Raw genomic sequence first — 27,020 nt, forward strand, 5'->3', positions numbered from 1 at the left:
TAAACTTAAACGATGGCGGAGTAATAAATCTTGTTTGTTGCTGCAGTGGAAATTAGATTAATCTAACAGTTTCTGTTGCAACACTTCTCTTGCAAACACGCTACCGAACAATTTGTCTCGTAATAGGAGCACGTTCGATCGATTTTCTTCTAACAGTAAAAGATATGAAACATTAGCCGAGTTCACCTCTTCGGCTGTTCGTACTCATCAAGCTGTTACAGTTAGATTATCCGTGCTCGATCTTCAACGAACCGATCCATAACGCTATATCGTGAGGCGGTTCACGGTATCAACTGGCCTCGATCGCGTGAATCACTGATACATCTACTGCTTTGCATTACAGTATCTGATCAACCTGAAATTTCGACGTTACTTGACGTCACGCTATTTACGTGTGTGAACATGACTGCAAATTTTAAAAATTTCTAAACACTGACGAATCGAACGTGATTGTTGGAAACGCGATCATTAAACATTGCAAAACAGAAAATAATGCAAGAAACGGTAATACTTGATCGAGTATATTTCACTTGCATCAGCAATACTCGATGTTCTCGATATTAAATTAAGTTAATAATACTCGATATACTTTTGTACGTTATTTCATTCTTAGATCGATTAAAGGAACTCGAACGAATTTATTAAACTGCTAATTTAGATACGGTCGAAGCACATACTTGCGAGTCTTGGCGTTCTTTAAACATTCGACGTAATATTTCCGGTGGACTCGTTCTTTGATACTTTGATTGTTCTTACGGTGTTCTTTTCGCATATATATTGCGCTGAATTATGCAAGAAGAGTGGAAAGTCACGGTTCCATTCGGAAAAAGTACGAGCACCTCTCGTTTCTGTAAAAAATGGAAAACTTGTAAAAAAAAGTTTGGACACAGGTAAACTGCGAGAGGCGAAGAACAATCAAACTTCTGTTTGAAACAGTTTCGCGAATGCAAAGGAAAGCTTTGAAATTTTCGTGACAACGCTCGCTCGAGGAGCTTTTCTGTACTACCGGATGATTATTTCGTTTTAGTTTGCATTTACAATCAGTTGTACACAGGCAACAAGGAAATATGATCGTTATTCGACACTGAATTTCGTTTGGATCACAGCATGACAATTATTATCAGCGTAATATGAAATTAAGATAATTGCTTTATATCGATTAAAATATAAATAACAGAGTTGATTTTGGGAAATTTTCACGCGGGCTAAATTCTACACCGAGCGAAATGCTAGAGGTATTTAATAACAGATGAAAATGTAGAAATTGGAAGCCATTTTCAAAATTCCAATGGTAATTAACGGATAACGATTCGCGTGAGATTTCCTTTATTAAATTTTGCAACTTTAGCTTATTAAAGAAAACTCGTTATATTCGCGACGTGTAACTCTTCAAACATGTAAAGAGAAATTATGCCCGCCAAAAGATAAAGTTAGGTATAACGAAACCTATTAACAGGACAAGTACATATCCCGGAGCCAACGAAATATCATCAGCGCGATGAAGCACAAAGGATGAAAAAGATCGTCTCCTCTTAACTGGAACGATCGTATCGTAACGAAATCGATTCCCAGTATCATCCCGTTTCGCTCACGGCTAAGCACCACTAAGCACTTAGGTGTGTTAATTTTTACAAGATGCCAATCGACCACGAGACAATAATTGCAAATGCACGAGAACCAGGAAGCGGGAATGTGGTTCGACCGGATTCCGACTTCTCCGGCAGTTCGGCAGCTTCGTTCTTATCGAATACACGTGACAATGGCGTTACGAGCGCGCGTTACGCTTCGACGATCGATTCGATCCGCAATCGCCGCTTGTCGATTAAAAAATTGAAAGAAAAAAGAGGAGGGAATAAAAGAAGGGAAAAAGCGAAGAGAAAAGAAAGGAAAGGGAGAACAGCGGTGGAAAAAATTCGCCAGTTACGTATCTCGATACGCGTACATTGTGTTTCCTTTTGCGATCGATATCGATGTACAAATGGTCCGAAAGCAGTAACGCATCGAACCGCCACCAGATTCCTGCTCTGTTAAAAAAAAAAAAAAAAAAAAAAAAAGGGGGAGAGAGAAATTATTGCCAACAGGGAGAGATATGAATTCGCGCGGACTTCCTTTTAGAGACGAACGTAGAAAGCTCCGGCAGACCACATAAATTTCGCAAAGGTCTTTTCGGCCAGAAATTTATAAAAGCCATGGCAATATGTTACCCCGCCATATCATGGTTTATTGAGAAAGAAGACAGGCCCGAGATATTCGACAGGACTGAATGATAATTTACGCAAACGAGGATCGAAGCAACGGATGTAATAACACAAACGCATTATGCAAATGTTGAACATGGGCGATTCTTGTACCATGACTGATCGTGCCGGTCGCGTGAGCCCTTTCTTATAGCGAGGAAAATTCTTTGAATGGCATTCTTCCACGATTTATATTCTAACAGGTTATATAAATTGAAAGCGATCAATCATTTTTTACGCTTAACCGAAGGGTGTTTGGAATATCATGGATAATAAAAATACAATATCCTTAACCTTTTATGGCCAGAATTATGAAGAAAGGAAAATCGTAACAGATCGCATCTTCCCTAATTTAGTGCGCATTGCGATCTTAGTATATTGACATGATATTCCAACGATGTTCCATACTGCAGTGCTTAGCAAGCAAACTTAAAGTTATGGGCTTGTGACTACGATGTGAATTGTAGAGAAATGCGAAGAGGAATTTTGCAAAAGTCGAAATTAATAAAAAACTATATTTCGCAGATCTTCTACCGCGCGCGAAACGAATAAGAAATAAACAAAATGAAAGTAATTTTGCAATTTTACTGCTATACTTTGCACTACATCGCAACTACCTCATTGATTTATACGACTTTATTCTCAACGATCGTCATAGTTATGTATAACAGCGCGTTAAGATCGGATTAAATCGATTTTAATTTCATTCTCATTAATCTTATAAAAGCACGTTTTTGCTGTACAAACTCTGTACCTGCGGTTTCCATAAAAAAGCAGCGAGCATTACGTCTAATTACTAATTCTTCACCTCGGTAAAATTTGCTAACGTGTCTGGATATTTACGAACAATAGCGTATATGTGAAAGAAAATCGCGAATCACAGAGTAGAGGAGAGTAGAAGAAGATATTAAACAGCAGGGTACAAAGCGATCGACTATGATGAATCCTATTCACGTCCCTTCGTTCGCTCTCTCGTAGCCGCGAATTCGAATGCTTTTACTTTCGCACAGCGTGCGGTATATCACGTGGGCTGTCGATCGATTAAAATGAAACTCGGAGAAACCGAATCCGACGTGCGAAGATAATAAATTCCAGGCAATACAGCCTCGAAATCCGGCGATTTTCATGTAACTCACCGCTTGATACCGCCGATTTCGATGAATAACCGAAATGGCACGCGAGTTGCACGGGTAAATGCAAAATGCAAAGGACCATTTATTTATTTATATTACAGGTGGAGCGTGAGCGTACCGTGCGATGCACAATATGGAGGAACGGGCGAAAACAAAAGTAAACCGACGAATAAAATATCTGCCAATGGCATGGAGGTGCGAATTTAAAGCAGGTCTCTGCGGCTTCAGCCTGCAGTTTTGAAACATTGCCAAACAGCCTGCTGAAATATTAATTAAACGAAGGAACGGCGAGCTACAGAACGTCGTTCGCAGCTCTAAAGATTAGTCGAATAAATGGCGCAACGAAATTAGTTTTATTTCGAAATTTTATTATCTTCGACACACGGTACTCTCGGAGATAGTCTTGAAATAATTTTTCTTATTTTTGTAACTGTCTGTTGTATCGCTTATTTTGTTTCGTTGAGGAGCAGCGCAATTTTATTAAAAAGAAAATCGTGTCAAGACGTTGTGTACAGGTTAAACATGAACACGCTTGAGTGTAACTGCAAAATCATATTTTAATTTACCTCTGCTTGTGACAAGTAAACGATTAAAGATTATTCTTCTTCTCTAGAATCTTCACGAAATTGCATTCTGTTGTACACACACGTGCGACACAACGATTTGAAACGACGTGCTCGTTGAATATCACGCGTCTAGCAATTTTTAAACTGAAAGGATTTTTAATTGAACTGCCTAATTGATCGATTAAATCAAGCTCCCCGGAATACTACTTAATCTTAAGCGAAACGAACACGTAATCAGGTGGTAAAAAACGGTTAAAGATCAGACAGAAGCAGGCACGAATACGCTTGACTTCAAATTACAGTTATGAAACTAATCCTAGGATTTTCACGCCCTCTCTTCTCTACTTCCACCGAGAGTCTTACAGCTTAAAAATGATCTTCGAACTCTCGACTTTTGATACCCTTTTTCAACCACGTCATCGTCTGAACCTGCAACAAATTCTTACGTAGGTATAAGCATTTTGTAATTCACGCCTTGACAACAATTTCCATCAACGATGTCTTTTAGGAACTATTTTAAGACCACAGAAGATCTTTCCTCCATACTTGTATAGTACTTGTGCTAAACTTACCATTCAAATACGTAACAGAAATTCGTGATAAATAATTCTCTTCCAATCTCGCAATGGAAATAAATTTTGCAGAACGATATTCACGATCAAAAATTCTGCCAACTGTCCGATCAGCTTGATACATCTTAAATTGATTAAGCGTTTCTCTCGAGAAGTGTGTACCGCAAATCGCTAAACTCCGAAACCCTTATTTCTTACTATCGTGAATGAATCCCGGAGCCGTAAGTTCGACAATAAAAAAACATCGACGGAGAAAGATATTCTCTTGAAAAGTATCGACAAAGGAAGTTCCGGGACACGGAAAGTCCTCATACATGCCACATGTTGCGCTCGGAAAACCGCGACCTAAGAATATCATCCATTCAGCGTTACACAGAATCCAGCGAATCTCTCTAACTTTCACATACTTCGCTCGATTCGCGCAACTCAAGGCCGAACCACGTGGAAAGTAATTCAGTAAGAGGAAGAGAGAAAGAGAAAGAGAGAGACAACTTATCAGGAAACCGATATCATTCCGCAAACTGAACGACGATCTCGCGAGACCAGTGAATGGACGACAACACGTTCGACGATCATAGTATACACCTAACATTCCCAGGAATTCGAGACATCTAGACACTATGATCGAATGGCAGCCTCCACGAGGATCATCGATCCGCGTGATCTACGATCATACTAGCGGTAAGACAGGTACCTGAACAGAAATATATCAATAACAAACCGGTGAAGAAGGATTGTGTAGCGAGGAACGGAAGACACGCACCAGTTCGATTCTCATAACAATCGATCGGTCCAGGATCGAGTTTTCACCGGGGGTTCCCTTTCTCACGGGTAATTCGAAACGTAACCGCGGGATCCGCGTGTACGTACGTTCATGCGTGTGCACAGGGAATACGACCGTGAAATCAATCGAATTCTACTACGTCTGACCAGCGACGTGTTTCGAGCGTTTCGCGGCCTACAGATATTCGTGGAGTTTAATGGAATGTACGTAGGCTTGAACAGAGAAACGGTTGTTCCGGGGCGAAACGCGATCAACGTGGAACGGAAGGTGTTGGTATCTAATGTTCGTTTCTAAGCTGCATTTCGCGATGGTGTTTACGATGACACTGCTTTCGGCTTGTTTAACGAATAATTAACTCTTCTTTAACATCGATTAGGATGAGAATCGTTTGAGGTTAATCTTGCATTTTTGTGCTTGCTTCACGCGCTTGAATATGGAAGCTCGTGAAAGTATTTCGTAGACAGCTTTTACGAATATATTATGCGTATATTGTACGAAAATTTGTTCATACCTGATTTCAAAATTTGCTCGTACCTAAGATCGAATCGATAGAATATTTCGAAAAGTACGTAATTTCAAACGAGTCACCACAGAAATATTAAGTCGTCCGAGAAGTTTCTTTCGTTTTATAAGGAAATAATGGATGCACAACGTTTTCCGTTTTATATTATTTTATCGAATTACGTATGATCGATTTTGTTCTATCGAAATAAAGATCACAACGTTCGACAGATTAGGTTTCATGTTTGTATAAAGACGCGTCGTTGTAAAAGACATGTCTGTAAAAGAAAGACACTTTACGGAAAAAGTGATAAAAATCGAGAGAACTGACTATCTCAACTATACTTCTCAACTATATTATTGAAATTATGGAATTGCTAAAATTACCTAAATTTTCCTTGCTAAATAATTCCCTGTATTAACTGATATCTGTGTATTTCGAGAAAATTTGGGTATTTAATAGCGAGTTATAATTACAGTCGTCGACCAATCGTCTCAAGGGCTATGGAAGGAACACTTCAATCAACAGCAGCTCAATTTAACTGCTCGCTGCTGTGCTCACAAACTGTGCTCGTTTGACAAAAGTTAGCCGGAGTACTGATGCAGACCAAACCAAAGGGACACGGTCTCGCGCGAAATTCAACTTGCTCCTAAACTTCGCGTTACACGAACGAATTACGCTTAAACAGACTAACTGTGAAACGCTTGCGAATTCTTGCCTCGTTCGTCCACGGGAATTTCAACGACACGCCAGAATTTTATTTCTCTCTGCCCCTTTATCCTTCTATTCATGGATAGTCCGCAAACTTTTAATTCGATATCGGAATATTCGCAGTACGCCTGATTGCCCGTCCATTTGACCGTTTCATTCGGAAAGTTTAACATCGTTGAAAGGCACCGTCCTCCCATCTCACCGATCAATCGAAACACCTGAATCGATCTAATTCGCAAATTAACTACGAATCGCGAGGTTCTTCGTTCTGGAAGGAGATAAAAAAGCAAAGATCGTGTAAGTTCGCGAGACTAGTCGCGATCTTTTCCGCGCTTCCTTTCCTATCCTAAAAATTAGCAATCCTCGAGCAAATACTTTCTCAATACATCCATAGATTTCCTTTTAAAATCAGAATGATGTAAGAAGCAGCGCGTAAGAAACCAAAGCTCTCCACTTTTCACTTTTTCCCTCTACTTCCCAACCATTCATAATTGAGCTATTCACAGGTCAAAGTGGTTAACTGCGCTTCTTGAAATTTTCGAAGCTGTACTGCCAAGGAACTTCATCGATGCTTATCTTATATCATTTCATCGATTTTCTCTACTTTTTGCTTCGTGCAGTTAATCGATTTGACGAACTAGCGTCTCGATCAAGGTAGAAACGTCTAGAGCAAAGATCGACCATAGCGATCATCGGCCAAGCTTTCTCTGTTACTTTTTCATCATCGTCGCCGACTGTCGGCCACCAAGTAGAAAAATCGGTCGCGTTACCAATACGAAAAGCCAGGATGTTTCGGACGATGCGAGAAAGTTTCTGACGGGATTTCGTTAACGTAAATCAAAGTTTGCGAAGCCGTGGGTGGTAGCAGAGTCCCTGAAGCGTCTAAACGCCTTTCCACGTTGCTCTAGTTTATTTATCAAGCGACCGGCCATCGATTCTGCCTCCCCCTCTTCTTTTTCTTCGTCGAGCAACCGAATTCAGGCGAAAAAAACGAGGCACCGCCGTGGGATCGATCGATGAATATCGATTTCCATCGTGTTCACTCGTCGAAGCTCGTAAGAGCGTTTCGACTCGAACGAACCGAGTGAAATTAAATCATTCCTTTAAAAAAGACAGGAGACACGATTGCACGTCGATTAAGCGAATTCGATCTTCGTACGCTCTCTACGTAATGAAACGGCAGAGGATTCGATTAATCTGATTCGAATGACTATCGGCATTAAGCGTCGACTATAGCACGACTTGGAAATAACGTCGTTGAAGATGGAGCTGCGTCGTTTACAGCAGTTGATCGTTTAGCATTCTGTCGTTGTGTTATCCGATGGCTAATTGTCGTCGCTGAGCTTTTAATTAATTAAGGGATGGTTAATTAGGGGAAGGTTAATCAAGGGATACTACGTAAATAAATTAAAATTCTTTAATCAATGGTGTATTAGTTTTTAAATATTTCAGCGTTTTTCACATTTATTTACCATAAAAATTGACAATTTTTATTTTCTTCAACTTTCGGCTTTTTTTTAGTATAAGTTCGTTTTGTTCGTGCTGTGTTTTGTTTGATGCTAGTTAATATAGCGTAGGAGTTTAAAGGGAACTGCTCGTGCAAGCTGAATAATTAGTTACAATTATTTACAATTATTTAGTTACGACTATAGCCAACTCTGACTGTACAATCGAAATTAATTATGATTCACTGCGTAATTCCATTCGATGAACTTAAAACAAATAACTTCATTCAGCGACAAACTGTTAATTAATCTTATCGATAGTATTGAGTCATCCTGAGGCAAAAATAAATTATACTCGGTAATCAATTAGCATAATTGATGTTTCTCAAGAAGACAAATAAATTCTCGCATCAAACAGTTGAAATGTTTAACTAGAAATTTTTACTAAATTTTATCGATTCCGAGACTCCAACATGAATACTAAAATTATATACACTCGCAAAAAACATCGTTACAAATTGACAAAACCTTGACAAATATCTCTTATTTTTACCCATTGCTCTATATTTATCCATTCTGTCAAAATGAAGGAATTTTCTAATTTATTTACATTGCCAGAGCGTCGTCCGGAATTTATCACGGTTATTGTTACATTCAACTTTATTGCTTATTCAACTTTAAATAATTAATTTTAAATATACGGATCATAAATTATCCAAAGAATCACTGTTCGCTCTTTCAGTGGCCAATTCTTCTTCAACTTCTGACAATTACATTTTCTTAATTATCAACGATAAAAACAAATCTTCCCGGATGATTTTATAAAAAAAAGACGCAGTGTACTAAAATTTGCCAGCGTCTTCAACGCAAATGAATTTATCGTTCATTCGGTTAGTAACATGAAAAAGTATGTACAGAGGAAATAACAGAGACGGTTGTTCTTCAACCTAACAATAAACCTAACACGGGATAACTAAATCCATACACAAAGAACAGGATTTCGGAGAATTTCCATATAGAACGATGCCGTTCGGCGAAATCCCGTAATCAACCCTAAAGTTCATAATCTCGATTAGCTCTAATTCAATCGACAAAGCGTATCCCAGAAGCCGGCAATCGCCTCTCGTTACCTCTTTCAATTCCGAGACCACGGAAAACATTCGACATGGACGGTCTCTATCCGGCTTACAAGCTCTCCAAGCCCATCCAGATAATCCAGTTCCAAGTTCAAAAACACCACGGACCATTCGGTTCCGTTTCTCCGCTGGACAAACCTGACCATACGGCTGTTATCTCCGTTCCATCTCTCATTGCCGATTCCGTACGGTTCTCGTATACGTGGCGGAAGAATCCTTCGGGTAATTTTATGTGACGCTTGAACGTGACGGAAGTATCATCACGCCGCCATTTACGGATGTTGGAAAGGAAGATTGTTTACCGTCAAAAGGTTCCTTAACGCGTGCGTGGGACAGAATATGTGTATACCTTTGCAATTAAGGATGGGTTTTTAGAGATCATTTCGAAGAGAAAATGAAGAAAGACGTCTTAATTTATAGCGGAGTCCTCGTTGTGAGTAATTTTAATGTAAATTAAATTCAATTTAGGTAATTTAATACACTGGCGCGAAATAAATAAATAGCAAACGCGCGTGATTGGAAAAATAAGTCGGAGATATACAATAGGAGCCTTTCATTTGGCGCTTGCTTTTTCCAAGCAATTTGACAATTCATCGACACCGTACGTGGAAATAAATCGAAATTACGCGAGTAAGATCTGATAAAAAATTAGTCAAATTCCCTTAATCGAGGGTGAAATTTGTTTAACAGAGCAAAATTTGCCAGCTCCAGGCTTTTCAACTTTCAACGAAGCACACGGTTTCGCGAGTGTACGAATGAAAAAGAATATTATTATCAGCACGACTTCGAGTAGCAAGAATTTTACAGCTTGTGCAAAAGTTTTGGAAACGATATTTGCTAAGCTTCTCGATACTGCGTGTCACTGAAATAATCGAGAACGTGAAACATGAATGAAAAGAGGCGACGAAGTAAATCCGGTTGGACCAAGAGGGACGTTATTATCGGATTTTCATAAAGTCGCTTAAAAAGAGCGAGCATACGCCCATACTTTGGAGTCTTCCAGCTCTTCCTTTATTGCATTTTTACTTATTTCTTCCTCCCCTTTCTCCTGTCTCCGTTTTTCGTCCTATTTCCTTCTTCCTTCCTTCCATTACACGATACAATCTTCGTTACCAGCCATTACCCTTCCGCTCGTTCGCGAGATGTTTTAAGGTTAATAATTGAATGAACCTCGCCACGATGAAACAATATAATTTCGCACACCCTTTGCATCGCTTTTCCTTCGCGGACTTCGACAATTTTCCGTCTCATCGTAACTGGCAATGCTTGTCGATAGAGAGTTAAACGTTTTTGCGATATTTTATCCAATGTTAATATTTCCGAAAGAATTCTTCATCCAACGATAGACGTGACGATATAACAGCATGAGTTATAATACGTTGAAGCTTGAAAGGGAAGTACAAGGACGAGCATGAGCGAGTGTTTCGATGAGGATTAAATTTGAAATATTTCCTCTTTGCAGTATTTAGAAGAATTATTGGCAAGTATAACGTTTAAATAAAATTGTTGCGTTTCCTTCGCAACGAATTAACTGGTAATAATTTATCGAGTTGACAGAAATATCTAACACACTTGTACAGCAGATCATTAATCTACGTGGATCTGGAAAGCCAAGAAGCATAGATCTAGCAGATAAAAAGAAATAAAAAGATTTGGGACATCGCTATCGATAAATCGATGATGAAGCACTCGGCGCACGACACGAATTTAAAGGGAAGATAGTTAAGATCTTCGAGATCCGATCTCCTAGAAGCTCAAAACGAAACTAATTGGGCCACTTGACATCTATACCGATCATTTATCTCCGCATTATCTCCACCGATGCGCACATCCGCCACATCAAGCTCCCTTTAAACACCAAAGACATATATACGCGAGTATGAGGAAAGATGAAATGCTTCAGAAAGTAGAGCTTTTCTCAGTAAGATATATTCAGAAGAGAAAGCTACGATTATTAATCAGTTAGCTGTTTTCGACCGGTATATTTTATGTTAGCCCTGCCGATAATAAAATTAAAATGTAAACAGTCGTTTCATTGTAACTTTCATTATATTACAACGGCCACAAGTACTCTGCATTTGACGAATATACTCGTCATCGGTTACTTTTTGCGACACATTTTCGCTACACATTTTTCTAAGTTTTCAAGGAGATCGCAACAGCTAACCGGTTGATTAACATTCTCAGCGTTCTTACACGTTCTTCTTAACAATTTCCGTATAATCTTTCACACCGACGTTGTAAGATATTTTCCTTTCGACGATCTAATTTCTCACAACGAGTTTCGGAAATATCAACGAAATGCTCGGGATAGTTCGCTCCGAATCTCGAACAAATATAAATCGAAATACGTTAGCAAGTTACTGTGATTTGAAACAACGATGTCCTCTCGACCATTCTAACCCCGTCGTATTCTACTACCTGTCTAAATCAAAAAAATTGAAACACGGGTGAGCAGCTTTCTCTCGAAAGTTAAATTACGTTCTTTAAATAACGTTTTTAATTAATTTCAACGTTATTTCCACGACTGGACAAACACCGGGAGAGGGAGCAGGTTCTTTGCATACTCGCGGTCATTGAATAGAGAAAGCACAGAGGCTGGCGCGCGAGGACGCGTTCGTTCCCTTTCGCATTTTGCTCACACAAAAGACCGTGTTTTTGCGGCACGCGAATTTCGGCTCTCTCCTTCGCCGACACACCTCCGTCGTCGGCAAATTTACGAGTCGAAATTTATCTCTCTACCTGGCCAGAGACCCGCGTTCCTCCTTTTTTCGCCGCTCCATATAGCCCACACCCTTCTTTGCTCCTTTTACCATTCTACTTTTGTTTCCCTCTCGCGTCACCGAAACACAAAGATATTTTACATCTCTGTTGAACCCGCGTCGCGTTTCAGCACGATCGGCAAAACTTGTCCTAATCGCGGACGTACGAATTTAAAGAGGTTTCACGAGGCTGATATTTATGCGATTAGGAAATTTTTAATTCGGGTGAAGATGGGCCAGGATCCTCTTCCGCGATTAAATCGGCATTGTCAGAGAAATTTGTGTAGTTACAAAGCAAGTACAAGTTAGCAGATCGATGCTTATGAAATATTATTTATCCAAAGTTCGAATTTGTCGAACTAATACTACTGATTAAACTTTGTTCTACTTTCACTTGGCAGCTGAATTAAGTAAGAAGCTTACTGTAAATTATGCAGTATCTTGGATGATCACGAACGATGAGAATATTCGTTTTATGCATGTTCGTGTGTAATAGCGATTAAACGACGAACATAAAATTTCATTTATTTATTTTAGTAGTAAATTTCGATTTATAAAAATATTGTACTACTCAAATATTGAATGCATTCTCAACATTTATTTCGAGTTATCGTTAGAATTGAGGGCGCGTAACAATTCTTCATTTGAATTAGCCGTCGTTTTGTACAACAGAAATTATATTTACAGGTATAAATATGACTTTTTACAGAGTTTGACGAGTAACCGCGGTGTTTAGACACGCGAGATGCTATTGACAATGTTCTTGGGTTTAATAACGAATCCACGGTCAACGGGATAACTCTTTACTAAACGTAGAATACTTTGTAGCACAAAATACGTTTGCTGGGACGCTCGGTATATACTGCTCGATATGTAACTTTCCAAGACGATCGCACGAATAATAGACCGATGAAAATTTTCCTCTCTTTACGATTGCGTTCGTTTGTTACATACTGGTTGGAAGCATCGACAAAGTTCCAATCGCCATTGCTAGGCAGTTTCTGCCTGGAGTTTGATTATTAATACAACGTGTGTCCCATTATATCGACGCCTCCGAGGCAAAATCAAACGTGGCTAGATTTGTTCTCGAGGCCGTATGCCGCTACAACTATATTTCTAGGGAAAACCATACAACCACTTCACACCTCCGTCAGGCAAAACCCAATCCCACAAGCCCAATCCCACTATCACAAATCTCGAACAAATACAATCGGACTGAATGACAACAATTGCTTAATTACAGCTATGATAGAATCTAGGCTAAAGTATTAGAGGATTTTCGCAAAATTTCAAAGGAAAGGCTCCGGTGTCCTTTCATCTCCGACATATATACATTTAACGTGAACGCGTTTTTACTAATGGTGCACACGTCTCTCAGAATGAACCTGTTGCGGAGTAGGAAGATTGATAAAACGCTTGTTAAAATACATTAAAGCGGAGAATTCGCGATCAGCACGGAGTTCGTCTCGACGAGGTTCGGAACTTCGAATAACAGACATCGTTTTATGAAGTACAATTGAGAAATTATCGTGGCGCCAATTAAAACCTTGGAGCGCGGAGAATAAAAATAGAAGCAATCTTGCATTCCGATATCAAAATACGAATCGTTGATTAAATTTCTAAATTTCACGGTGAAATTGATATTACGGAGGTTACAGGATACGATGAGCTTGCGGAAAAACGTTCTCTGTAATAATGGAAACTTTTATAGACGGATGGTTACGGCGCGGTTTGAAAGAACAGAATTTCGAGAGATCGGAATTGAACAAGCTTTGTAGAACTGCTCGAAGAACGGCGTGAAAACACGGTTGATTGAAAACGATTCCTCCGTCGATATGGAATACCTTCGATTCGTCCTGGCAAGCATTCCAGCCGCGTCGTAATTGTTTTAACGAATTCCGATATTTTTTGTATCGCGTGATATTTACAACGCACGTTTTGTCTGCCTCGTATCAGCAACAAAAACCGGCCAAGTGAATTCCATTAGCGCGAAAAATACGGAACGGTTCGATTTAACGGAGTTTACTCGATACGCTTTCAAAAATATTGCGTCTCTCTCTTTTTTTTTTTTCTTCTCTCTTTCCCCTCCTACGTCTTCTGGCAATTATTCAGTCGGAAGTATTTTACTTCGTTTGCATAGGTTTGCTGGAGGAATCGCGCGCGTATAAATTTCCTCGGCGAGTGGCTGGCATACTTCAAACACACTCATAAAAACGATACAAATCTTTTCTGCCTTAATTCCTGATTCTATGAATCCTCAAACGCTATACGTATTCATTTTTCAAAGTCTTGTTGTTCGAGGAGGAACGTTCTCCCTCTTGTTTTACAAAGAAAACAATTTTTAACCAGGAAATTCGCTTTGCAAGAAAATAAGCGCACAGGTTTCTACATTTTCAATGATCAATTATGGTATGTTATATCGCAGAGAACGCGTTTCTTCGTGATCGAGCGATTTCTCAATATTTAAAAGCTTCGCGTACACGTTAACGCTAAAACTACCAGCATTTCAGACGTAGCTATCTCTACCAAAGCCAGTGAAAATGATTGTTCTTTAAAAAATTTTATATTTATTGATCTATTATTATCTTACAAAAGAAACTCCATGCTCTGAGATCATAAAAACTATATAATAACAACTTTAATAATAACAATAAGTACAATAATGAAGAATATTCAGTACCAAAATCTTTGGTAACATTGGAATATTAAAATAAATTTCCATTGGTAAATATAAGAAGTACAATACAATAATATAATAATTAGCGTAATAGAATAAATAAAATACAAATATAACTTAAATTATTAGGTACAAAATTTATCATCCGTCACATTTCTTACAATCGTAAACTTTCTTCTGCGTGCATTTTCCGCAGACATATTTTTTACAATAATTGCAAATGGTGATGGTCTGTTACAGTACCCTAACTGACATCATTTGCACGAATGAGGTGAGTTCTTTGACGTACTTTGGATCTCAGATGCTCTTTGTTCTATCCGTGATTTTTCATTGTCAGCGGCAAGTTCATCTGCCAATTGAAACATAAAATCTTTTCTGGATATCTGCTCGTCTGTGGTTTCCTTATACAAAATCCAGGCGTATATTCCAACTAAATCTAAAATATTAAAAAATACTTGAAGTGGCCATCTTTTTGATCCCGAATTCACGCTGTGCGTGGAACACGGTCAAGTCGTTTTTAATTTCGCTATCTAATAGAAATACACGCGAAGATACATCGTCGTCGTAATGTACGTAGATACTCAAAATTATATCATTGTACAACCATTTAGCGAAAATTGGGGAATTTGTTGCCGGACTTCGATGAACAATTTGCTTTTCTAACATAGGCGAACCTCGTTATACACAGTTTTGCAATATTCTCCGGTAAAATTGGACAGACCCCGTTAAAATCACTTAGATAGATCTCTCGATTATAATTGCTCAGATACGCAATATCTCAAGTTTTCACCTAGTTTCCTCCGGTTTAACTAGCTTAATGCTGGGTAACCGGTACGGAGCCCTCGTTGATAAATCGAGGGATCATCTAATTACCTGCTGCATAACGTACAGTTATACGATCTCCCGACAGACGATATATGCACGTTATGCCAGAATAAACGAGATCCTCCCCTTTCCATAACTATACGTTCCTTGTCCATCGATGACGGCGGCCATTACCTTCGTCGTTACAATATGAAACGACATTTGACGCGATTTCCGTCATACGATCGATCATCGAATAAAAACTAATCGATAGCGCGCTCGTGATTGAAAAATTAATCGTAATTAATTTTTTCTTCTTGCGTTTCACAGATCGGTGTTGGTTGGGAAAAATGAAACTGTCATCGAATCACGGTTGGATGTCAACGATTATTAGAAAACGAAAATTTAATCATTCTCCTATGGTGTAATAACAGAACGATTGGAAATTAAAGAAGCGTCTGTAAAATGGTATATGTGAGAACGTTTCATTCGTTATATGTACAATTATAATGAACGGAAAGTGTAGTAGGAATACTTTTGATTTTATAATTAGTTAAAATTGTTGAGTTTGTAACATTGAAAACAGATTGGAATATAAAACGCGCGATGCTTTCTATGTGAATAAGTAACAGAGTGAAAATTGAAATTGAACGTAAATATTGTACCCTATTGTTATCCAATAGAAGTTATGAAAATAAAATTTTCCTGGTAACTTTTCTGTATTAATTGAAATCGTATTTATTTGACGGATATTGAAACAAAAAATATATTGAAAACACGAGATGAAGCAAAAACAAAAATGAAATGTTATCCAACAATGAGGAATCGTTGTTAATGCTACATGCGTAAAAGATTGATTGTATTTCCAAGAAATATTAAAAAGATTTAAAAGTCGGTAATTTCATACGAACCGAAGAGAAACATTTTCAATTGCTGAAAAAAAAAAAACAAGCATCGACGAATCAAATTTCGGGCTTCTTCTATCGGCAGTATGACAATTATTAAGCAAACAGCAAATCCATTAACGCGTCGGTAAAATCGTTTTCGGACGAGAAAATTTTATTCCGTCCATTTGCAGCGTCTAACGCCTCTGTTTCCCGATTATTACAACAGACATTTTTCCTCCACCCTGCGAGCTTCCCTGAAACTCAAGCAAAATTAGCACACGCGAGAAACGTTTTGATCTTGCCGAATTGGGACGAAAATATTTCCTGCTTGGATTCTACCTTTCACTGAAACAGAATAAGAATTATCTGCTTTAATCAACAAATCATTGGCATAGAAATGTGAAATTCTCCCCCCATCGTAGGTTAATAAAATTTTGAAAAATCAATCCCAGAGAGAAAATTCTAAATATACTCAAAAAAGCCTTGAATATTCAAAATATCTGAATATGCTTATATTCATTACATCCATTATAAATTATAACATTAAATTGAAAATATTCAAATACGCAAAAAATTTTGAATATTTAATTCTGAAATTTCTCTATTTCTTCCAAACACTTCTTACTGTATCTTCGAAAACAACGTATGTATTTTTTATTTCACATGGCGCAACCGTTGAATTTCATTATTTTTTCGATTTTCTGCAACTCGGTCCATGCAATTCCGTCTTACATAAAAGAAGCATACCAGAGAACGAAGTAATATTTTTTATTGTACATCATTTATGACGTATCGTTTTATTTTTATGCCATACACACTCGCCACCTGACCCGACAAAAAGCTATATTTTTATACGACCAACAGGATGCGTATTAAACGTTCAATCACAGAACACGGACCCGGATGAACGCGTAAAAATTCAGTTATTTTCAACAAATCCCGCCTCTCGACAGAAACAAGCCGACCCTATCGTTGCATTTATGCAACCGTTGAAACTTAACCACGAAATTTACACGCGAGCATAGAAAACCATCTATATTTCACCGGTCGAAAACGAATTATTATCTTTCAAATCTATCTATTACTTTCGGCCACTGCTCTTCTATAAAATTTCATCCAAATCAGAGCCAAACACCGCCTAATATTTTCACTACTCTGAACTTTTATCAAATTTGGACAAACTCTGGGATACTTATCGATATCTTCGCAGCATTGTACAATCTGTTCTTCTAGCGGAATATTTAAAAGGCAATCCAATAAAAATAAAATTTCACTTTTGGAAGAAACTCACGAGTGAAACGTTCCGAACTTAACACGTTGACTGTCACGGTGATCGTCGCTGAATTCTTTAAAATGATTAATTGAAAAACTGTCTAACGATGTGGATGACTTAGAAAACATGGAAAAGATGCGCAAATACAATGCAATATTTCGCAAGAATTAAATTGTATCGTACAGTGAGTAGTATATTTCAATCTATTGCTGCTACCAGGGCACAAAATATATAAAATTCGCGTAATAGTGAACGTTCTGAATAAACTCAGATCTGCCAATAGAACGACCCTATTGAGGGTTTGACCTTTCTTTTCTTTTTTTGACTTCATTTTAGACGAGTTAAATGCTCGTCTCGATATCAACTCGTAGGTATGTAACGCACTGTATTGATCGATATCGTTTTCACGTAGCCACGGAATCGGATAAATGAATTATCGATTGTCAAGAAGCCGACCAGCGGTGTTCAGATCGTTCAACTTTGGGAGGGAAATTCGGGGAGAGACCGGGACAAATCCGAGTGGCAATTGACACGAGAAGTTAACCCCGATTGTACCGTTGGCTCGTGTCATTCACCATTTAACTCCGGTACCAATGGACGGAGCCCAGAAGAGAACTTCGAGGAGTTTGATGAGTCACGGTAACACGCCGATAGAACGGTTCTACTTGCCGTTAACACACTACTGTAACCTTTTACACGGATTTCATTCGTTCATATAATAGATAATCGTCTCGTTCACGTCTTTGTTACGACCACAAATTTTCTATGTACGAGTCATTGTACGAGTCTTTCGTACAATGTAATAGAAACGTCCATAAATACTTTTAGAGATTTTTTACAAAATTTAAAACAACAGAAATAACGGATTTATACGTGAACGACTCAATTTACGTATCGAATGGAAAAATACAGTGATTATAAAAAGTATCATATTTGCATAACGTTGTATTCCTTGTGGCATTTAGCGTTAATAAGGTACTTTTATATGATTACTGATTATTTATATGAAAAATAAGGGTACATGCAAATATTTTTTTGTACTGTAGTAGGTGGAGAATTATCATAGAAGATTTGACTTAAACTTGGACTTAAATAAAATTGAAGAAAATTGTGCAATTCCAATGAAAATTTATATTATATGAAATATTGTTTATATATACATATATGTCAGCTTGTATGATTATATTAATAATGATTAGCATAAATGGTTTTAATGTAGGATTAACTGTTTGTTAATATTTATAAGCGTACATGGAGGATTTTATTTATGCCATAAAATATTCAAATGATTTATCGTTTATATTTTTCCTTGAATGATGCATTTCTTTTGAATAAATTAAATAGTGATACCTAAAACTTTAAAAAGTTTAATTTGGAAGCATATATCGTTTGTAAAGAAAAATGTTTCGATCTAAATAAATAAAAAAAAAAAGGATTGACTTCTTTATAACAGAGATTCTTGGTTATTCAATTTTCCATTTCCGAGGAAATTATATCTCTTAAATACCATATTAAATAGCGAAAAGAATCTCCGGAATAATATGAAATTTCATTGTAAAAATCGCGGAAGTTCTTCTCTCATTTTCTCTGGCTTTTTCTTTGTCTTTTATAAGCAACTGTACTTCCACGTTAGTCAGTGAAACGGAGTTTACGAACGAGAAATTATTCATTTAACAGGAGCATCGTTAAGTGTTAAACACATGTCATGATAACGTAGCAAAAAGAAACTTTGGTTCGTACCACTTGTCGTTAAATTAATTCTCGTCATACATTCCGAAACGTGAAACATGCCAGTTGCTTGATATATTACCTTTTGCCGTGTTTTTCTCCTTTTAATATCCACGGTAACAACATAACGAAACGAAATATACCCACTTGCAGTTGTGTTCATTCGCTCCATTCGGATTGAATATACTATACATTTCAAAAGCCAGTCAAACTATAAACAACTGAAACATGAAACCATATGTTTAGATAGCTATATCTGCTGAGATTATTTTTCTTAATAAAAATTATTTCTTTCAATGAAGCACAATTTTGGAGAAATTATTTCGCCAACAAAAATTATTCAAGGAAGCTAACCGATTCAATCTAAACATCGAAGATCTCGTATGAAAATTAAGCTTCCGATTGCACGAATCTACACTAAATGAATAAAAATAGAAATATAAATGAACAAAAATAATTCCACGAATATCCCAACAATGAAACGATATCAAGAAATGTAAAATTTTTAAGAAATAATACGATAAATGTCTCTCCTCTGTTCTATCTAGAATAATAATAAATTATTCCTCGTTTCCTAGTTGTTTCCTGAGATACAATAAAAAGAATACTCGAGAAGAAAATTCGAAAAATATTTCTCATATTTCCAATATTAATTCCAATCAATTTTACCTATTCAACCATCCTTCAAAATTCATCATTCTCGTCGATATCTCTGTCCAAAGTAAAGAAAGAAAAATTCGCCTGTAAATCTTTCAATCTGGCGGCTGCGAAAAGGAGCCCACAGTAAGATTATCGAGTCTCCCACGTCGAATCGTATGCAAATGTTCGCGGAGCTAAAAGCGGAGCAGCGATACGGAATTGGCGCGATCGTCGATTCCAGGAACTCGAGAACTCGAGTAATTTTTCTCTCGGCGATAGACGGCCTGGGGGGAAAGGGGAGTAGCCGAGGAGAAATTAGCATCCTTCTCGGGAATGACCGCGTGTGGTGGAAGATTAAACGCTCGGTCCCCATATTGGATCGTACTGATTCGATTCTACCTCGTTGAACCAGCCTCGCAATTGACCCCGATGACGTCTGCGAACGAATCTTTGTTCATACGCGTTGACTGATGTCTCTTTAAAGTGATTGACAGGTCGCACAGCCTGGAATCGTCCTCCATCCCTCGGTTCAGTTTCGCGATCTCCCATGATCCGTCCTCCTTTTCAATCTCCTCGAAAGCTTCATCGCAAACGTCATCGAGCTGGCTAGACGAACCGAGTGCGGTTTCTTCCTGAGACGATCGCGCGACGACGATCCCAGGAAACAAATCGAGTTTCTACTCATCGCGTTATGGATGAACGATGCTTAATTGCCAATCGAACGAGATTCACGTGACAGAGGATAACGTTTAATCGACGATGTTGACGTTTAATTAAATGAAATTTACAGTATATTTTATGGCTATGATGGTAGGAAAAATGTTATGTAAATATAGATGATCCGAAACTTTTTCAAAATATTGAGAAATATGTTTTTATAACTAATATATGTATACCTATATGTACTATCTACTATATACATAAATTGTATAATTTAATAGCATAATGTACGTCGATAGTTATCGATTGAATCAGTATAGCTTTCTCTGTATTTAAAAATGAAATACGAAAGATTGATCTCGTGGTTTCAAGAAATTAGTAATTGATTAAAACTGAAAATTAAATCTTTGGGAACTGTATTTTGATAGATTCGCTGATCATGTACGTAAAAATACAGAATGCATTGAAATAAATTATCGTTACACGTTCAAAAGACAATTTTCGCTTCACACAGCCATAGAAAAAATAAGGTATGGGTAGGTAAGCGGAGGAATATTACCGTGCTGCCTCCAGTGTCAAACAGATCGAATTACAAGCTAGCGATAAACTTAGGAACGTGTAGCTAAAGTCAAGTGTCCACCCCACTGATAGACATCACGAGTTGTTTCTACGAAACTCTTCAAACTAAAGCTGCAGACGTGGGATCTTTTTTCTAATTCCTCCTCATTCCGTATCCCTTTACACGTGTAAACGAATGTTTGCAAACTTCGAGTTTTTAGAATTTTAAGAATTTCTGATGATGTTTCGTACTTTCCTTCCTTCTCTTCTTTCCTCCATTCCTATTGATTTCGTCCATTTCTTTTTTTTTTTCATGAACTGAATATATAACTTGCGATTAGTAAAGACTTACCGTTTACCACGCGTGGAGATAAAAAGAAATCTCGAATTAAATTACAAAATGAAATAGTACGTGTAATTACTTATGTAACCCGCGAAGAGATATTGCAATTTCATTCGGATAAAATTTTTACTGCCACTACATCGATCGACTTTCAAACATTTCAAATATTATTTTACGAGTTTGCATTTTATAACCTTCCATTGATATTTTATCGCCGCTACTTCCGTTTTATTTTATTATATTTTTATTTTACATAGTTCCATTTCAACAGATATCAACATAGTAATCTTCCGAATGTTTCCTAAGGATGTAAAGTTGAAACGTTCCAACTTCCAGATGACACTATTGATCAAAACACGTATCACGTGATCGTATCTCTTTACGATACATGAAACTAACTACCACGGATATCTATTTATACTTTATTACTTTACACGAATATCTCTTTATATAATACCTTCAATTATTTATAAACGTCATAATATCATGAAATATTTAAACAAATACTCACATGAAAACCACGTCGAGTCGAAGTTTAACCAAAACAGAGTTACACGTATTTCTCACTCACCTGAAACAGACAAAGAATCATGCAATGAGTACAAAATATTTCAGTTTCTACGTTAAGACATCTCTTTCGGAACTAAATCCCACGAGAAACATTTGACGTTTTCAAGGAACTATGTTTACGTTAAAATTGTTTGTTCAGCCAATGTCCCTCGAGTGTAAAACGAGATCCACTTGAGGAGCACTTTAATTCCCAGGAGTCCGAACATCCAAATAAAAGGCTACTTTCTAAATGCTCTTACGCCTTACTATGATATCCAAGTTTAATAATAGTAGAAATTATCCAAACGCCTACCACTTGAAAAATACGATGTAAAAATCATATCCATTATACGAACTAAGAGCTTTACGTATTTACAAACTACAATAAATTCATACCTCCATACCATAAACAACACGATATTTGAATATTTAGTCGTGTCATAAGCGAATATTAATGTGAGCAACAGTACATGCGTAGAACCAAAAACTAATCTATTAGGAATAACCCACGCGTTACAGGCCCACGTTCAAACAGACATAGCCCAGCAAGCATCTCGAATTCCACCAAAAAGACCTCCCCGGTTCATCCCACACCGTCATAAAAATTCAGCATCGTTGCTTCGTTCTAAAAAAAGCCGAGAACGAGGAAAATTTCCAGTACCCGATAGCTTGTTGCAGAACAGAAATACATTTGAAATTTCCTCTCTTCTCAGGAAGCTATCAACGGTGTAAAGAAGCGTTCTTCGACGACCTTCGATAAATTCCCTCGTGTAAACAAGAAAATCTGTCGACGAACGGCGGCAATCTCGACGCGGATCGTTCGATTTTACGATCTGTGAGCCGCGTGCGGCGTTTCGCGCGCCTGATGCAGCATCTTTGACGAAAAGAACCGCGACGAAAAGGGGAGACGGCAACCGGCGGATCGTCGTCGTCATCGTTCGTCTCTTCAGGGGACGTCGAGACACGGAGATAAAAGTACTGGCTGCAGATGTTGCAACTTTGCGGGAGGGGGCGAAGCCTCCAGCGGTGGCGGACACACGCTGCGACCACATGTTCTACGCCGCGGAGGACGAATCGCCATATGTGAGCGGCGTTTTCGAAAATCACACGGTGGCCGTGTGATTTGCTGACTGGCCCGGTTCGAATGGCGTAACGACGGACACGGGAACCGGTCCAACCTCGTCGATTTTATAGGGAGAAAGATAGATGCCACTGATGGAAAAAGACAGTCACTGCGGAGAATATGTGAAACGTGATTTCTTGCAGATTTAAATGCTCGTGAACTTCTTGTGCGTTGATTCGATGTCGAACAGCGATGAAATGTAATATCACGCTAGAAAAGTTACCGATAACTAAACTGTTCTTTCATATTTGTCAATGGCTGCAAACTGTTTGTTGCGTATCGATTTTATGCAAATATACAATAAAATGTAATAATTTAATACGCGAGTTAGTAATAGATGTATTTATCGCATTTATTCAAGACGTTGCTAACGTAGCTTAGCTACGAAAGTTTATGTCAATTAGCTGGAAATTGGTTTAACGGATATTGCACTTCTCCATACTCGAACAACTGGACGTACCTACATACTTGAGAATTGTGTTTGGTTTTTATTATGGATTTTAGTGCGAACAAACGAGTATCTTTATACCTTTGGATGGTTGTGGAGCTTTTACGTTTTAGAGGGACGGTATAATACTGTGCTGAAAGGACCAGCGACATATAATAATTATCGCTTTTGGAGACAGGACGGAAATTACTTTTTCAGTTGCACGTTTTAAATTGTCCGTTATTTTATCACGCTTTACGGAAGCTAATAAGTCTCAGTTATCTTGCTTACAAGTCTTCCATTGTATTATGTACTTTTTATCAATCTCGTTGTTCTCTCGTATGTTCCAGCCATTATTTATCAAAAATCCCATCAGCGGAACTTCTTTCATACGTAATAAACTCGAAAACCGACGAAAACTTTGCCATGAAAAATGCAGCGTGAGAAACTACGTATCTAGAAAAATGAAGCAGCGATACAGCGTATTTCGACACCGGCGAGATAAATCATACGACCGAACAAAACCAGCAAAGTATCTATCACTACGTAACTATTCCTCGCGTTACTCGATTACACGTTCAATCTGCTTTCGATGTTTTACTTTTTTTCAATTACCTTTAGCAGGTCACGCGTGTTCGTCCGTATACCCCGTTCTCCGAAATTAATCAAACGAATCATTTGTTTATCGATAACGAAATCAAACAAAAATAGTGTGCAACAAATATGCAGCGTAGAGAGGTAAAAAACAAAACGAAAAAGGTAGGAAAGGAACCAAAAATGAACGAACCATCGCGAATGGAACGCGGGGAACGTTTTTATTGTTTTTTTTCCCTTCCTTTTCCATCGTTGGAACGCAATCTCGCGATCGAGCGAAAAATCAATGACCGTTCGAAAGCAATGACGCGAACACGCGTATATCGGTTGGAATATCTGCCCTGTAAATGCAATTCAATTGTACAGTAGCGTTGTTCGCCGATTGCACGCTATTTATCCTGCCTAATGACACGCAACTCCGAAGGAATGGCGTGTACCATCCGTGTTCTCGTTCGCGATACACATATGTAGAAAAAAAAAGTGCTGCTTTCGACGAGTCGAGTGGGCGTGCATCGTCGAAATATATACCACAGGACAAAAATTTAAAGTCGCTTCTCGGTTGTATTTCTACTGATTCCTCTGTTAATCCTTTTTCGTGTTTCTATTATTGATAACCGATGAAAACAACAATTTTTCTCAAGGTGTAAAAGAGTTCGGGATTGGTCAATTAAAAAACGAAGCGATTTACCTCGCTTCGATGGAATTTTTAATTTTTAGAAAAATATTTAGAAAAGATAAACGCACTTTTCATTTGAAACGCATTGAAATTAGTTTATCTGCGTACATCGGAGTTGCGCAAAAGTTTGACCGCATAGTCTTTTTATTATAAATATATTTTATTTTTGTACGCCACTGTATATTTGAGAAAGGGCGAATTAAACCTGGAGAATGTTCGGATCGATTCGATTCGTGGTACCGTTACTGTTCTCGATAAAGTATACACGAACGTCGATGATTGTCACCGCAATTTGCATTTCCTTATCGCGATCCAGGTACAGGTGTAGCCACCGTTTCGAACGTGAGTCTGTTGACTAATCTTCTGTGGTTGAGTGGAACGTTAAGTGGCATTTAAAGCATTCCGATTTGTCGTCTTGTAGCGATGAATTTATGATGTTGACAGGCAGCAAGATTTATTTCTGGCGATGCAAAGTAGGCGTTAGAAAGGTAAAACCTTATTCGAAAGTTGACTTTTCAAGATGATATATGATATATGAATTCATCTGTAATATATACATTTAATATAATTTTAATTATATTTTTAGTTATATTGAAGTATTTATACTTCATAACATTCGTCTAAAACAAATTCCTCTTTCGCTTATATTTCTTCAGATGCGTCATCGTATAGATTTAAACCAGGTTCTCTGAAATTTTTATACAAGTTTCTATTCCTTTATATATATAACGATAAATTGAAGAAATAAATTTAAAGAATTTAGAAAAAAGATATCAAATGTTGGTTAAATATTTTATAAATTTTAAGAAGGTTGGAGATTGTATAAATCAAAGAAAATTACAATCATCTACTTTAATTACAACCAACAAAACTAATTAAATATTTAGACGCAATATATTAAAACATGATAATGTTTGCTGGATCAATGTATCATGACTCAGGATATATCGAATTTCTAATCTGATTAGCCTGCCGCTTTTTTCCGCTTCATGTATAATTTAACAGATCCTGAAGTACTTAACCCTTTGGGAACCGGCTTCCCTTTAAATTTCGTCGTGGACTATTCGCAAATCCCTTACCTCCCTGAAACCTTCTCTGCTGCACGGTTATAAGCTTCTTCGGTGTGGTTTACCGAGGATCGTTAGTATTCAACTAAGTGATATTATCGTTAAATATTCAATGATATTATTATTTTAGATCGAGTTTCTGGATAATTTTGGATAATTTCGACGAACCGTATCAAACGGAGCATGCTAAAGGGAAGCCTTTCATTTCTACTTACTGAAATTTCAATTTCATGGCTTATTTTCATCAAGGAGTTTGTCAACTTTCAATGAGAAGCATTTCTCACACCGAATCCCGTTCGAAATTCTAAAGGAAATCTACTTCCTGCGAAATAAAATCGAACGAATGGCTTATTTATTCCTATTACCATTATTATTAACCATCAGATGCTATAAATTCATTTCGATATTACTTTCGTCTAAAAATGTGTACGCCGATGATAGGGCATAATCAGTGCCTAATTAGTCGACTAATATCCTTCATCATCCTATAATCACCATAAGGGGACTAATTATACGTCCAACGCTAATTGAATTACGTACAAGTACAACGTTTAGCCGACCCAATATCGACAAAGATTTCGATCTCCAATTCGATGTTGACTTTGATCTCTAGCAAACAAAAGAACAAACGCAGCATCAACCTCCAACAGTTTTACATCTCGATCATTTTTAAAGTAGACCGACCAATTTTTATCGGAATTCCTGCTTTCTGCGCAATTTTCAATTTACTAAATCGACTGACTGGCCGTTACTTAGACGCGTTATTCCTGTGATTTTTCCATAAATCGCTAGTCGATCCAGCGTCTACTATAATTTCCACGCGACGACCACCTCTCACGCGACAATGGTCAAAGGGCAGGTTCACTGAACTCTGCTTTTCCACGTTTACTTTGCCAGACGTTTTTCCCTTGCAACGTTGTTTACCTTACGCGTTGGTCCTGCTTCGGTATTATAGCAAGGGATAAAGAAAATACTCTGAGGTGGTTCCCCTTCCTGCATCGATACGCGGGACACGTGCACTTCGAACATCACAGCGCTAATTGCTAAACACGAGGCCCTCGCCTTATTCTGTTTATTCAACGTCGATACTAATTAAGTGAAATCAGCGTACTTGAGCGTAGCTGAACCGTCAGTTTATAACCTGTTCTCGTCAGCCCAACAACTTTC

The 27,020-nt window shown here is 37.8% G+C and overlaps 1 protein-coding gene across 5 annotated transcripts in view; it reads right to left on the minus strand.

The window, feature by feature from the left end:
- Positions 1-27,020, minus strand: part of LOC122572997 (nephrin) — a 473,363-nt gene that overhangs the window by 339,406 nt on the left and 106,937 nt on the right. The window lies entirely within an intron of this gene.

Source organism: Bombus pyrosoma, linkage group LG11 (assembly GCF_014825855.1).
Source record: "Bombus pyrosoma isolate SC7728 linkage group LG11, ASM1482585v1, whole genome shotgun sequence".
Lineage (NCBI taxonomy): Eukaryota > Metazoa > Arthropoda > Insecta > Hymenoptera > Apidae > Bombus > Bombus pyrosoma.